General features: G+C 39.6%; 2 long non-coding RNA genes across 3 annotated transcripts; one reads left to right on the forward strand and one right to left on the reverse strand.

The window, feature by feature from the left end:
* Positions 1-8,517: 8,517 nt before the first annotated feature.
* Positions 8,518-12,036, reverse strand: LOC9266751 (uncharacterized). Of its 2 annotated transcripts, none has more exons than XR_001541832.3 (5): positions 11,647-12,036; positions 11,351-11,503; positions 10,434-10,486; positions 10,228-10,348; positions 8,518-8,771 (listed from the first exon to the last, which is right to left on the reverse strand). It is a non-coding gene; the product is annotated as an uncharacterized lncRNA (long non-coding RNA). The 2 variants fall into 2 exon arrangements; XR_001541831.3 differs by having other exon boundaries at positions 11,351-11,547.
* Positions 12,037-12,241: 205 nt separating this feature from the next.
* Positions 12,242-15,461, forward strand: LOC107279754 (uncharacterized). Its single transcript, XR_001542064.3, has 4 exons — positions 12,242-12,554; positions 12,691-14,893; positions 14,974-15,102; positions 15,172-15,461. It is a non-coding gene; the product is annotated as an uncharacterized lncRNA (long non-coding RNA).
* Positions 15,462-16,384: the final 923 nt, after the last annotated feature.

Here is a 16,384-nt window from a genome sequence, read left to right on the forward strand (position 1 = left end):
AGCAAAGGTCGGAATGTTTCATTCCATTATCTTAAAAAAAGGGACTGTCTACTGTTCTGTCGACAGAAAACAGGGGCTCAAATGTGTTGAATTTTTGAACCACTAGATTTTGATCTAACAGCCCGGAATTTTGACAACTAAAAAACTAAATACATAGACATTGACAAACGAATCTTGGCCCAACTTAAAAAGCCCAAATTAAGGCCCAGAAAAAAAAGATGAAGAGATATAAAACAGATTATGAGCTCAAAAAAAGTCAAGCCCAAATAAAGCCCAAAAAGAAGGGGCAAACACGTGACATACAAAACTTGCAATGCAAGTAGATCGGTGACAAACACACGTAACCAGTGAACAAAACAGGCAAAAACTCAGAGAGATAAACACAGATCGATTGAAGAGAAGAAACTGGGGAAAAAGATGGAGATGAAGGAAAAGGAACTCAAAATTGGAGATGAAATAAAAGAACAAGATTCTTCTGGACAAGATTCAAAAGCAGAAAGATTGGGAATCAAATTTCAAGAAAAGCGCAAATCGGAAGGTACCTGTGATTCTTCTGAATTTCTTCAAGTAACCAACTACACATGTAGATTTTCTTTTGAAATCTTCCTTTACTTCATGTTGGTCTTTGAGTTTTGATCTTGCAAAATACTTCCTCTGGTAAATTAGAACAAAACAGAGTTTAGAGAGAAAATAAGTAGACACGTATTGGGCAGCAAAAATAAACATCCCCACAAAAAAGTTGTTCTTTGAAATGTTATATATCAAAAAAATTGGCTGGATCTGAATTTTGTTTCAGTGTGGTTTGGGATCTGAGTAAATAATCTATTGCTTTGATCTTATTTTCTTGTTCAGTGGTTCTGAAGACATAACGCAAACTCTGAATTTGTATCTGCAAACTCTGAATTTGTATCTGCAAACTCTGAATTTGGCACTACAATGGAGAAAAAAAGCAATATACGGATATCATGAAGTACTATGGATTAAAAGTACAAACAACATTTACATTTTACTATTTCAGTTTCAACCAAAAAGCATAGACAAATGTGACAAAAGTTCAAAACTTGTACAATGCACACAGGAACCCTGAATATACAACAAAAACAAAGACAGTGTAGTTCAATTCTAATTCAGGTACTATAACATGACAAAAACAACACCTAAGATACTGTATTGGCCTAAAGACAAAATGATGACTATTGGCCTAAAAGACAAACTAAACACTTAGATTAACAACACTAGGAAAAATTCTATTCCTAGGCCTAGAATATCTTTACCTAGTCCTCAGGTAGATGTGAATATTTTTTATGAAAATAACTACTTTTGATAACATGTGAAATAGAAGTGATTTCTAGTCTCCAGCTAAATTATGGGCAAAGCATGTTCAACAACTAACTCTGGACATCCTATCTAATACACTTCTATTATGTTTAAAACAACAGCAGTGGCATTTGATCTAGTAATATGCTGGACAAAGAAAGACAATATTGTGATCATATATAGGACACATGTTTGGACTGATACAAACATAAGCAAGCATAAATCGAAAGGTTCTAGAAAACCAGATTAATGAAATAAACTAGTATCTCAACAGCTACAAGTCTAAGTGAAAATCCGAGGCATTATCAACCTACTCTAACTAAATACAAACTGACATGCTAAAATGTAGAAGTACTAACAAGATTAATTCAATAATAAAGAACACAACTCGCTAAAGCAAAATGCTCAAGACAAAAAAGAAACAAAAATTTGATTCGTTAGTTTCAAAATTACAATGCACTTTCTATGTAGTTCATTTCTAATGTACTTTGAATGTTTGTATTATGGTTTAAAAGAAAAAAACACAATTTCCTTTGATTGTTTCGGTTTCAACCAAAAAGAAACAGGATTTGAGTGAACATAGAGGAATTGTAGAAGGAAAAAAGAAGGAAGGCATCAGTGGAGTGAATGCATGGGAATCAAGAACAGGTAAATCAAGATCTGTTTTACAAAATTAAATTCAAATTACAGTGAAAAACACTGTATCAAAACATAAAAACTGAAACTAGACTTATAAATTTCAATTTTCAATTATTGGAATGTTTCAATTAGAAAAAATGTTGGATCTGAAATTAGAAAAAATGTTAGATCTGAAAACACTGAATGTTGCACTATACTGCACTACTCTGAATATTGTGCTATGCAGTCATAATACAAACAAGATTTTGCTTCAGTCCTTTCAGATTCAACCAAAAAAACATGAACTGACTAAAATTACAAATTACAGTCAATTTGTGTAAGAATTACATAGAATCTGCACTGTAATTTGAGAACTTGAAACATGTAACTGGAATCAAATGATCAAAAATTTCTGTTCACTTGTAATTATCATTACTATCTATATTAAATACAATTTCTGGTATTGTTTTAGTATTGAAATGATTCAAAAATGAATTTAGAAGTACTAAATTGATCTGTTTAATAATTTCAATACAATTTACAATCAATTTGTATAAGAATTACATAGAAAAAAAACTGTAAATTTAGTACTAAAAACATGTAAATGAAAATTTATGTGATTACTACTACTTTAATTTCTTTTTTCAAGTTAAATGTAATTGTCCATAAACAATTTCCTTTGATTGTTTCAGTTGCAACAAAAGAGAAACATGATATGAGTGAAGTTACGGAAAAAAAAGAAGGAAAGCATGAGTGGAGTGAACACACAGGAATCAAGAATAGGTAAATTTTGATCTGTCTTATAAAATTCAATTAAAATTGCATTGAATTTGAAATATCATTACATTAAAAAAACCCTGTCATTTTAGAACTTAAAAAATATAATTGAGAACAATTGTTAAGAAAATTGATGTTTGCTTCTAATAATCAATAATACTATCTTTCAAAATTATCACTATTGTCCTAAAGACAAACATCAATTTGAAATGTTTAATAATTTCGATACAATTTACAGTCAATTTGTATAAGAATTACATAGAAAAAAATGTAATTTTAGTATTTAAAAAATGTAACATTAATATATTAAAAAATGTAACATTAATATATCAAGAGGTTCCAAATCAGTTGAAACATATCAATACTTGTTGGAAGAATCAGACAAAATTAGTAGCACATTGAAATCAATGATTTCAACGATTCAAGAGTGTGAACATCAAAATATCAATGTTGAGGATAACATCTTGCAAAATGGAAAAGCAGAAGTCAATGAAAATTCCGAGAATATTGATGTGGAGGAACAAACAATGAATGACGAAAATATTTGGAAGATCCTGATATAGAAAATTCAAAAGGAAGGCCAAGACAAAGAAACAAGACTATTAATGAGCAAATTGAAGAAAAAGAGACAAATCATTGTAGTCATTGTGGTAGAACAGACCACACATTTCCCACATGTCCATTTAAACACATGGAATTTGATTTGCCAAGGAAGAAGAAGAGAAAAGTTCAAAATAATACTAAAGAGGTAAGTAACTAATATTACTAGTAATATGCCCGTGCTAAACGCTACGGTGCAATTCTATCTGTCTTTAATAATTTTTAAAATTTCATGTTAGCAAAAAAAAATTTATATGATCTATGCATTTGAACTTTAATTCAATTTATATCGTACATAAAATATATTTCATGTAAAGTGCAATACTATGATATTGCGTGGGCACAATAAAACTTTACAAGATGAGGCCCACATGTAAGTGATAGGAGAAAAACTAAAAAGCGTAGGGCCCACTTGTCAGCCCTATTCTCCCTCTCTGTCTTTTCCCCAAAAAATAGCAGAGGAAAGCGGAGGCGGCGGTGATCGTGATGGTGATGGCAGTGGTGCGGGCTGTATGCGGTGGATGGCGATGGCGATGACGATGGCGGTGGTGTGGGTTGTCTGCGGTGCATTATCCATTTAAATTGTATGGATGAACCATATAGAAAAAAATAATCCAGAACACTTTTGTAAGCATATGTATCCATTAATATAATACAGACCAATTACAATCTCAAATGACAGCCTGGTGAAAACTGACGCATCTAGTGTGAGAAAGTATGTAGAAGATAATCATACGGCATTCCATATAAAAGGTGATGGCGTGCTGTACAAAAAAAGAGGACAATGGTGAGTAACATTCGATGAGCAATTTACTATATTCAATATTTTTTTGAATTAATTTAGATCATGCGAACCTACCTTTGCTCACCAGTCAAGAACGTCTTTATACACGATATTTTTAGTGCTCTTCCCTGTTGAATCAACTTCTTTCTTTGGCTTTGCCAAAATCCTTGTTGTTAGCCTTGACACACTCCTTGACAATGCGACATATAGCTGACCATGTGAAAACACGGGCTCTGGAAGATAGATCCCAACATTTGGGATGGTTTGCCCTTGTGATTTGTTAATGGTCATTGCGAAACTGAGACATATTGGGAATTGCTTCCTCTTGAATTTGAAAGGTAGTGATATATCGTCGGAGGGAGGCAAAGGGATCCGTGGGATGAACACCCTTTTGTTGGCATGTTGTCCACCAACAATTTCAGCATCAATTGCATTATCTTGAAAAGCTCTAACCATTAGTCTAGTCCCGTTGCACAATCCATTATTTGGATCAAGGTTGCGAAGAAGATTCACGGGACAATTGATTTTTACTATTAGCTCGTGTGGTGAGAGACCATTTGGAGTGATAGAGTTAAGGTAGTCCAGAGGATAACTGTTGTGAAGGTCATCATCAACAGAGTCAAAGCTGTGATAAACCTTGGCCTGCCCTAGAAATCTGTCAATCATATTCGCATTCAGCTTGTCCACATAATCATTTTTAGTGGATAGAATGGCACGTGTGCTCATATAAGATGCAGAGCTTGCATTCTTTTCATCATCAAGCGAGGGAAACATATGATTAATCAATTCGTGTACTGAATCCTCGCTATCCCCATAAGCAATCACAATTTCATCAGGCAAGCGAACATAATCATCTCTGATAGTGTTTTCAGTGCCATTTCCAATTCTAAGGAGATATTCCGAAAACCATGGATCAGATTGAGCCCTCATGTTTCGCGACAATCTGATCTTCCTAATATTTTCCCATAAATACGATCTCTGCAATGTGCATCAGTTATCTGGGCCCTTGTCCCACGTGTAACCACGGGAAGTACCTGTCTGAAATCACCGCCAAAAACAATAACCTTTCCTCCAAATGGCAATGAACAACACATAATGTCTTGAAGAGACCTATCAAGTGTCTCTACGGCTTGACGCTTCGTCATTGCAGCTTCATCCCAAATAACTAAGGACGCCATGCGAAGCAATTCCGCGGTGACACTTTGCTTCATGAAGTTGCACATGCTGTTGTGAGCAATCTTAATAGGGATTTTGAATCTCGAGTACGTGGTACGTCCTCCGGGCAAAATCGACGCTGCTATACCAGACGTCGCAGTTGCAATGGCTATTAATCCCTCGGACCGCACTCTAGCAAGAAGCGCCTTGTACATAAATGTTTTGCCAGTGCCACCTGGGCCGTCGATAAAAAATACCTAGCTCTTCTTATTAGTTACATGATCAATGATTTCATCAAATCCTGCACGCTGCTCATCATTAAGGGATGTGTATATGTCTAAATGGTCTTGGTCCACTGGCACGTTAAGTTCCTCTATAATCTCTGTCATTACGTCGTTGCAACGTTCACCTGATTAGTGAAAACAAATATATGCATCATGAAACTATTGGTGGGTGGTGCGAATGTAAATTAATAAGAAAAATACGTGATAGCATAACAAAAAATACCTACATCAATGACCTCGGGAAGACCATACTCCGTGATATCCTTCCCCATGGAATGAAGCAAATCACGTATGTCTCGTAGCACCATTTACTCTACTGCTGTAGGGTTAGTGTTCCCTCGGCTGCAATCTTCAGACATTGCAGCCTTGTGATTGTCCCATAGTGCACAGATATCAGTGACTTCGCAAAATACCAGTATGGTTGCAAATAACCAACGCAGAGCAGATGGCATTTGGAAAGTGGATGCCTCATTCAAACAATTGTCATGTGACTTATCCATCTCCACAAGCCCTCTCTTCTCGCATGCCTCTCTAAAGGTAGAGTAAGTTGTACCTAACACTGTCCTCAAATCTTCAAACAAGGTTGCACCTCGCACGTGGTTGAGAAGCACTCTCAAGTAGTATCTCTCCCCGTCTGCAGGGTGAGCGTACACAACCCGTCCGACTTGGCCTCTCTTTGTTTTCCTTTTTTGCCACACATTCTGTCCGGTTATCCAACGGTAGTGTTCAGGGAACTCCTTGTATAGTAGTTTCCTTTCTTTCGGGTCTACTTGATTCATTTTGAAATACTCCGTAAGAGTTGTTCTGGTAGAAGATGGACGATTTACAACATCCTCGAGATTACTATCCTCAATATACGTGACATACTGCATGTTAGGAAGATGAAGTTGGAGCTGCAGAACAACTGGATAGATTCCGAATAGTGGGATACCAAGCATCCTATATATAGCCTCTGGTGGTGTCACGTATCTGGCATTTCTGTACTGTTGTATCTCATTTATTTCCCCAGATGGATCAACCGAGAAAGATGCACAGTCGTGTCCTTTATACACATACTTATAGAGGTACTTCAGAGATTTGATGCTTGCACAAGCCTCAACATTGATGTGACAGTTATACCGCATAAGTAGTCCTGGATTATATGGGACCACCCACCTATTGTCTAACACTGCACCTCTAATCTTGACACGCCATCCGTCATCTCTCCTCCTGTACAAAGGGTATGAGTTCTTCCCTTGTTGTGTTGCTTGGTTGAACTGTCGAGGAAAGTCGAAGCGACACTCTCCATCCACCATACAAGCACAATTCCTGTTCAGTGCGCCGCATGGTCCGTGCAACATATGCTTGATGACAAGACGATGTAGCTCAGGGTATTTGGCCTTGTCTGGTATCTCCGCGCAAATTACTTTATCGTACTCATCTAGGGTTGTCAATTTACTGCCTGACTTCATGATCAACAGGATGTGTTCATGTGGTAGTCCCCTCTTCTGAAACTCTGTAACGTGCGCGTAAGCCTGAACCTCCCCAAAATATTTTTTCTTCACAATAAGATCCAGCACATCTCATAGCTTAGCCCTGAAAACTCTTGCGACAAGGTCTAGTCGATCTTGAGGTTGTTGGCCGGGTTCGAGATGTTCTGTTATCTCATCCCAGTATGGGTTGCACGTCATTGTGATGAAGTAATCTGGCCTCCCAAAACTCTGGACAAGAGCCATCGCATTGAGAAACCTTCGTTGCATGTCGCGATCACCTCCCGGAAAAGATCGAGGTAGCACAACCCTCTTACCAACTGCCGAACCGCTTGTCTCTCCAGAAGAAAGCACATCAACCACGCCCTGCAATCATTAAATAACACCATGATCAAATAACTAGTATGTTGAATCATAGATGGGAGGCACAGTCAATAGTTGTGGAAATATGTTACTCCATTTACCTGGTATAGCTCAGCCCGAATCTTTTTTTGGTTCTCAGGTTTTGAGTACCAATCGAGCCTCATAGACTCGATTTTGATGTACATGTCAACGGCCCATTGTTGGAAAAGTCGTCCTCCGAACAAAATGATGTTTAGAAGTCCCCTTCTAACCTGCAGCCTGAAGCAATAGTACTCCCTCGCTGTGACAAACTTGTCCTTTTTCCCTTTGCTAGATTTACTACTATCGTCATTATCATCTTCATTATCTAGATAATTGTCAACAACCTCATCCTCTGCATCCAAACTTACATATTAATATACATAAACAATGCATAAGGACATAAACTTTAGAAATTATTCGACAAAAGCCACGAGTGTACGTACCCAGAAGATCATCAAAAGTGCTTTCTTCGTTAGTATGTACATCACCAAAAGTTGATGCTTCACATGTTTCATCCATTTCCACATCACACGGAATCTGGTTGGGATCGTCGTACGGCATTTTCAGGTTCCACCCAGTCTCCCTATTAGGGTTAAATAAAGGATACGCCAAAGGATCATAACAACCATGGTATGCTTTGATATAACAGGGCTTATCACTTTTTGCATGTACCAAGACATGTCTATCAAAAGTTTTCATCGGATCATCCCCCTCTAACCAGATGGCAGCAACCTGCGAAGCGGTGGGTGCATTATATCTTCGTTGGTCAGGTGTTACATTAGTGTTGAGCTCAATCATGTAATCATCTAGATTGGGCATGGATCCAACTCTATTGAAGGTCTGTACGTAAGGGTTTGTGCCAAAATACGTAGAATGACCCGAACAAGGTTGATATCAAGGTCAGGAGACCTCTGAACCCTATGGGCCAGTGCTTCAGCGTCTTCTGTATCATAAAAGTAAAGTTGCATATGGAGTGGCCCTTGAGAACCTGGAACCAAATTACCCAGGCGATGGTACAACGCACCATGCACACGAAATGTATACACACCAGTACCCGCTGCAGTGCTGACAATGTTACATGGATGGGAGTAAATGAAAAGTGCATATGCAAGGGAGAAATATATATAAATGGATCAGCACAACAGGGAGAATTATATATAAATGGATCAACACTACAGAGTTTATTGGATCGAAGAACCCACATCATGTATGTACTCTCTAAATGAGCTATCTCATCTATATAAATACAGAGTTCATTAAGGCATTTCACATGGATGACTATTTAGCCAGATTTGCATATCTGACAGTTCTCAAAGTACCAGCTACCTTCACGATTGGTTTGATTCCTTATAATGGAGTAAGATTCTTGTTCGCTGAAAGTACCTGAGTTGAAAATAGCACATGTGCAAACATTTAGATACCAGGCAGCGGTGGCAGAGAAAGCGGAGGAGAAAATAGCTGCGTGGAATTGGATTATACTTTCTACAATACACATCAGGGTTAAAAGAACAGAAATATGCAGCAAGCACAAGTTAAATTTCATCATTAAGGGTAGACTTATTGATATATTCTGGATTTAGCACATTGTATTTACTGTCTTATAAAAACAACCATGCCATTTAAGGACACCAAAGCAACATATTGAATTTATTTGACACAGTACTATGTGATCAGAAAAGAGAGTAGGCATATATGGACAGTTCTATTTGATCAATAAGAGCAGAGGGACATTCTTACTAAATCCCGGACGAGCAATATTTTTAGTAAAGTTCAATCAATATGTTTTTTCATATGCATTTAGCCAAGACCTGAAAAGCATAATCATGTACCCTTGAGACTACAGAGAATGCCATTGGCAATCAAGTTGTATAGATTAACAGAGCAGACAATGTAAGTAACCATGAATAATTGCATAAGTGTGATTTAACTTGAATAGAAACATGTATCTTTAACGGCACAGTACCTATTGTCAGAGGCAGGAATGAAATGAAAAAATGACCGACGCTTAGATCTTACTGGAAATCAGTAAGATATCGTCCAAACGTAGACAACAAATCTATCCCATCCAGTTACTGGAACCAAAACACATTTTTATTCAATAGTCGCTACCATTTCCCATGTATATACAGTCTAAACCAATGATCTTAAGAATATATATTGGTCCCGAATACATAAATGCATGAGTGATCCAAATATATTTACACTTTCAAGGGACAATAACAATGTGCATTTCAGTGCTCTAAATTTCAGACAACCCAATGTTTATTAAAAACAAATGTGCCATTTATCTATTTCCAGTTCAGCACAGAAATATAAAGGCCTTTCCCTTCAATTTCACTATAGAGCAATTATATTGCACACAGTACTATGTGATCATAGAAGCATAGGCATATATACTTAAATATAGCAATACATAGTACTAATTTATGAATATACATAGTTAGATATGGCAGGGACTAATCAGCGATCGTCCGATACACATGTAGACAAATCACCCTTAGAATAGTGAACATATAGTCCTTTTGGAAGAAACACAGGGTGTGAGAATGTTTTTTCTTATTCCAGCCACATCAATTCCCCACCATACTGAAATCAGCAGTATGGTACATATTCATGAATTTGAAAGTGCTTATCAGAGGAAAATACAACTGTTCACAGTTGGCTTTGGATGTAGATATACAGAAAATGTCATCCATGATTCCCAATTTCCAGCACAAATTACATATGATATATATTGAGCATAAATCATGCTTTTACATAAGATCAACATCAGGGATACTTATCGGGAGAGAGGAGACATATTAGGGATGGGGTAGGGGTGGCGAAGGGTGTCCTGTACCTTTCGGCGCAGGAGGAACGGTGGCGTGAGTATGGATAGGCAGCGGTGGCTCTTGAGGCGGCAGCGGCGTCGCGTTGTCGTTGTCGGTTGTGGATGGCGACCTCCTCAGTCTCCACTGCCTCTGCACGGGGTTCTCAAATCTTAAAGCTTGGGAGCTTTTAGAGTCCTAGATTCAGAGTCATGGCAGGATTTACAACTGGCGTTACCTTTTGTTGACCTGTTGACCAGCAGTGATCTGGGGAAGATGCAAAAATGAAAGCTGTTGAAACAACAATATTCAGTTAGGAACCAAACCCAAGACCCCAAGACACCGGGGCCGTCGATCTCCCCAAGACCCCAAGACCCCTATAGTGTGCATTGATCTAATATCTGCCATTATTGCTCTAATTTCAGAGGTGTATCTAACATTGATGGTGAGCTTCTCGAATTAATTTCTACACATTGTATTTACTGTGTCTAACATTGTATTTACTGTGTGTTATAAAACAACCATGCCATTTAACGACGCCAAAACAACATATTGAATTTATTTGACAGTTCTATTTGATCAATTTGAGCAGAGGGACTATTAGTACTCTAGCATTTCTTACTAAATACCATATTTGCATAAAAAAGATAAAAAGAAGAAATTAGATGACTGATTTCTTATGTCAAACAAACAATTGGGTTCCTACCATAGTATTTGCATTAAACAAAGATAAAAAGAAGAAATTAGATGAGTGGTTTGTTTGATTTGATTCAGCTAAACGAAGTAAAATATCTTAGCTGCATTTTTTTTATATCTTTGTTGTATGTTTTGTTTCCTACTCTATTTTGCAGATTTGGTCAAGGTGGTAAGGACAAGCAAGTGCCATATGCCCAGCACTGAAATATTGATCACTTCCTAAGTGCGAGGCACTAAATCAAGTAAAATTACACTTCTCTAATGTACTCTGCTATTTCACTGAAGGAGTACACTGCATCTGCCTCTTTAACCTTTTTTACACATGCTCAAGTTTCTTTAAGTACAGGCCGCTATGGCTGCAGACAGAATTCTAAAATGATTAAGTAAATCAATTGCACCCATGACATATGAATTACTTGCACCACTGAAATGACCTAAAATAATTAAAATTACACTAACCTCGCTCGAATTCAGAACTTGCCAAAACTGAAAGCCTTCAACAGGGACCCGGCCATCGAGCTCGAATTCAAAACTTGCCAAAACTGAGCCTTCAACAGCGACCCAGTCATCGAGGAGCAATAGTTATCATATACATGCACATGCACCAGCAAACTTGAAACCAAAACAAAATCAAGAACAATGTGGATCCCCTTGCACTGGTCTCACACAAGACACATTAATTAAAAAAACTGAAACTTCTATCCCTGCTAGGATATGTCTATACACAGTTGCATTGTACAAAAAGGCAAGAATACCGGTCTTGGAGAGGCGAGAATCGGCGGCGTGACGGCGCGAGGGAGGCGGGGGATCGGCGAGGACGGGACAGAGGAGATGCAGGATCGGCGACGGCGACCTGGGGGATGGGGATCGGCGCCGACTGAACCCCGCGGCGCGCCCGACGAGGAGGGGGGAATCGGCGGCGTGACGGCGCGACGGAGGAAGGGGATCGGCGAGGAGTTCACGCGACGACGACGGAGGGGATCGGCCAGGACTTCACGCGACGACGACGGAGGGGATCGGCCAGGACTTCACGCGACGACGACGGAGGGGCGGCGCGGGAGAGGAGAGAAATCGTGGATGGGGAATCGGTGACGAGCGGGTGGGCGACGTTGGCTGAAGAGAGGATGCGGCGTGATTTCGGGAGCGAGGGAGATTTTTGATAATAAGCCACTAAATACGCGCGCCTTTGCAAACTTACCACCCAATTCGCATGCCTTCTCTAATACATCACTAGGAGTGCACATTTCTTATTTCATACCACTTTCTCTCCTTCCCATCACTTTTTCTTTTTCTTTTTCGTTTTCTGTTTTTCTCTTCTTTTCTGGGACAGTTTTACCACTGGTCCCATCTGTCAGGTAAAAGAGATAGGGAGATCGAGAGAAGGGGATCGGGAACGGGGAGGCAGAGCGCGTGCGCTCCCGTCCCGTCGCCGCGCCGCCTCCTCACCGGGCGCCGCCACCAGCCTCCAGATCGCCCAGCCACCCACCGCCGCCGGCCAGCCTACTTGGCTCGCCGTCGGCAGGCCTCCTTGCCCCGCCGCCGGCCGGCCTCCGGTCCCTCGGGGACCTAGGGTTTTGAAGATAGAGATGGGACAGGGGGTCACGGTTCAAGAGATCATGGCGCAAGCGGCAAGCTCCTCGATTCCATCTGAGCTCCCTTCTAGGTAATGCTATAACTCTCCACATCTCCATTATTTGCATTAACGGGCTGAAGAACAAAATTAGGACGGATTTGGTTAGCGGGCGAACTAATTTTTTTTTACTCTCGTTTTTCTTGTTCGTATGTGATGCGGAGTTTAGCGTGTGCGTTTAGTTCGGTCATTTTACAGCTAAACTTGATGATGGTACTTGTGTTGAAGTGGCGCGTAAATGGCTTGAATGGGTTGTGGACTATCATCAGTGCACATTGGAGAGTTTGGAAAAGGATCTTGCAGTAAGGGTAAAATGGGGCAGCAACCAACATGCTGTGATAAGTGGCTACGACATGGGCACTGGTGAGGAAACACCGTTTAAGGATAATATGGATGTAGCCCATGCATTGTTTGTTAGGAAGAGTGATAGAAAGTTGATTTTGTTTGTTGATGTGGAGGACAAGCCTATTCAGTTGATGACTAACTCGGTAGTTTCAGAGGTCAATGAGGTAGCAATGGGTGAAGTTGTGACAGACAGGCAAGGTGATGTTCAAGAATGCAGCAGTTGTATTGATTGGGATAGTCTAGAGATAGCTCCAATTCCACATAACCAAGTTCCTCAACTTGCTATTGATTGGGATGCATTGGAGATAGAACCAATTCCACAACATCAACTTGGTTCTTCTATGCCTTCGATGGAGGAAGATGAAATGCATACATTTGTTGGACTTAGAGCTGAGGATGGGAGAGCCGAGCAAGCTAGACTTGAGGCTAAGAGGCAAAGGAATTCAGTGCCTACACCAGGTTCAGCTCATACTGAAGGGGATTTGAACCTTAACGAGGCAGAGATTGTAATATGCTGTTAATGATGTAATACCTGGTGAATCTGAAATTTTCTATGACAGAGATGATCCTCCGATGGAAGTTGGAAGCTCATATGTAAGCATGAATGAATTTAGGTCAGCTGTGAGGCAACACGCTATAAAGGGACAATTTCAGGTTGGGACAGAGAAGTCTGATAAAGAAAGGTTTAGGGGCTTTTGCACAGCTGATGAATGCCCATGGGCTATCGTGGCCAGGCTGATGCATAATGAAAAATCCGTGAGGGTCCTAACAACTAACTAAACAATGTGTCATATTTCAAATATTGGTTTGTCTGTATGAGTTGTCTCATGGTTATTCCCTTTTTGTTTTGTATGAGTTGCCGGCCATACTTGAGTATAGACTCCACAGCCCTTAATGGGAGTTGGAATGGTCAGCTAGGTTCTGCTACATCCATAGATGGACACAACTGGATGTTTCCGGTTGCATTTGGTTTTTTTCAAAGTGAGACCACTGGCAATTGGACTTGGTTTATGCAACAACTTCATAAGGCCATTGGAAAACAGCCACACTTAGCAATCAGCTCGGATGCTTGTAAGGGACTGGAGAATGTTGTGAAAAGTGTATTTAGTACAGCAGAGCATAGAGAATGCTTTTGGCACTTGATGCAGAATTTCATCAAGAAATTTCATGGTTCAGTGTTTGGGAACATGTACCCTGCAGCTAGGTCTTACATGACAGATAGATATGAGTATTACATGAATAAAATTCATGAGGCAAAATCAGATGTGAAGCCATATCTAGAAACTTATCACGGCCTACTTTGGATGAGGAGTAAGTTCTTAGAAAAGATAAAATGTGACTTCATCACCAACAATCTAGCAGAGTCATGGAACAAATAGATCAAGGATATGAAGGATCATCCTATTGCAGATCTCGCAGATGGCATCAGAGCAAAGACAATGGATCTATTTGCGAGACGGAGGAAGATAGGTGAGAAACTAGATGGTGTTATGCTCCCTATTGTAGTTCGTCAACTGAATGCAATGACTAGAGATTTGGGTCACTTGAAGGTAGTGCAAGGTAATAAGGACCTAGCAGAAGTGACTGAGATTACTCCTGAACATGATATTAGTAGGCATGCTGTCAATCTTACAGAACATACATGCACTTGTAGAGAGTGGCAAGTTTCTGGCAAACCATGCCCACATGCATTAGCTCTCATAATATCAGCTAGAAACCCAAGAATGGCTGATTACCTGGATCCTTGCTATTCAGTGGAAAAGTATAAGCTGGCATATGCAGGTGTTATTCATCCACTTCCAGATAAGTCCCAATGGCCAAAAGTCAATATTGGTTTCAAGTTGTTGCCACCTCTCACTAAGAGGGATGTAGGGAGGCAAAGAAAGAATAGGATAGTTGGGTGCCTTGAGAAAGGAAGCAAGCCTAGGACCAAAGGAAAGTGGCAGGTTCAATGTAAGAAGTGTCTTAACATGGGCCATAGACAAACATCCTCAAAATGTCCATTAAATGGTACCAAGAAAAAAAAGGTAGCCACATACATTTACTTCTTCTAGCATATTGTACATTAATCTTTATGAATCATTTAACTTGTTTTACATTTTTTTAGGAAAAGTCGTGCTAAACAAGGAAGACCACTAGGTTCAACTAGTGATGCAGCGGGTTCTAGCACACCTAAAAGACAAAAAGTTGCAATCAATGATTCCAGCAATGCGAGTCCTGGGCCTGTCACTAGAAGGTATGATTTTTCTTTAGTTCAATGGTATGATTGATTCTTAAAATTTTACTAACACTCAGTTCATTGAAGCCAATTGGCATTGACTAATGTTGTTGGAGAAGGATCGAGTCAAATGGCAACCCCTCCGAGGCCTACTAGAGCTGCAAGGAAGATCACTCCAAAGAAAGGGAAAAAATGAATGCTTTTCTAAATATAATATTTAGTGTTGTGGATGCTTTTGTAATGTGAAACATGGGACACAACTGGTTGGTTTCATTTTGTTCTCTGAACTTGTCAAATGGTTATGTAATCTGGATGATGTTCTTAAGTTTGTTATTGAACTTGTTTGTTCTCAAATGGTTATATATGCATTATGGGTACATGCTGCCATTTTTTTATCTGTGACCAAATTATGGGTACTTTCTTGACTTGTCAAATGCTGTACAAATTGCAAGGTACATAATGTTGCCAAAATTTAGGGTACATGCTGTCAAAATTTTGCTTACAAGCTGTCAAAATTTTGGCATCCGGAGCAACAGTTTATGTATACACATATATACAATACATGCAGCAATAAATGCAACAGTTATATGCCACTATCCTGCTCAGAGAAGAGGAACAGCAGGGCAGCAGGATGCCATTTTGTTCTCTCCGGCGACAAAATTTTGCTTACAGCAGCAGAGGAGGAACAGCAAGGCAGCAGCATACAGACTCACGGCAGCCGGCGCGCGACAGGACAGGAGCGCAAGCGCTCTGCCTCCCCGTTCCCGATCCCCTTCTCTCGATTCCCCTATCTCTTTTACCTGACAGGTGGGACCAGGGTAAAACTGTCCCAGAAAAGAAGAGAAAAATAGAAAACGAAAAAGAAAAAGAAAAAGTGACGGGAAGGAGAGAAAGTGGTATGAAATTAAGAAATTTTCATTCCTAGTGGTGTATTAGAGAAGGCATGCGGATTGGGTGGTAAGTTTGCAAAGGCGCGCGTATTTAGTGGCTTATTGTCAAAAATCTCGGAGCGAGGGGGTGCGACCGTGTGAGAAGGGGAGGCGGGGGAGACGAGGGGGTGCGACCGTGTGAGAAGGGGAGGCAGGGGAGACGTGGGGTTACAGGAGCGGTTGGATTCGATTATTTTCATCCGTTAGATTTGATGAATGAAGTATGAAGGATGTAAGAGTTAGTTGGTGAATTATAGGGTAGATTAATATATATTTTTTAAAAAAATTGAATCAAAATAAAAATATAATATTTTCAAAACAATTGCAGGATGGACAAGAACAAAAGAAAAATGTTGCTCCAAGTAAAAGAA

This window comes from Oryza sativa, chromosome 12, assembly GCF_034140825.1.
Source record: "Oryza sativa Japonica Group chromosome 12, ASM3414082v1".
In the NCBI taxonomy this organism is placed as follows: domain Eukaryota; kingdom Viridiplantae; phylum Streptophyta; class Magnoliopsida; order Poales; family Poaceae; genus Oryza; species Oryza sativa.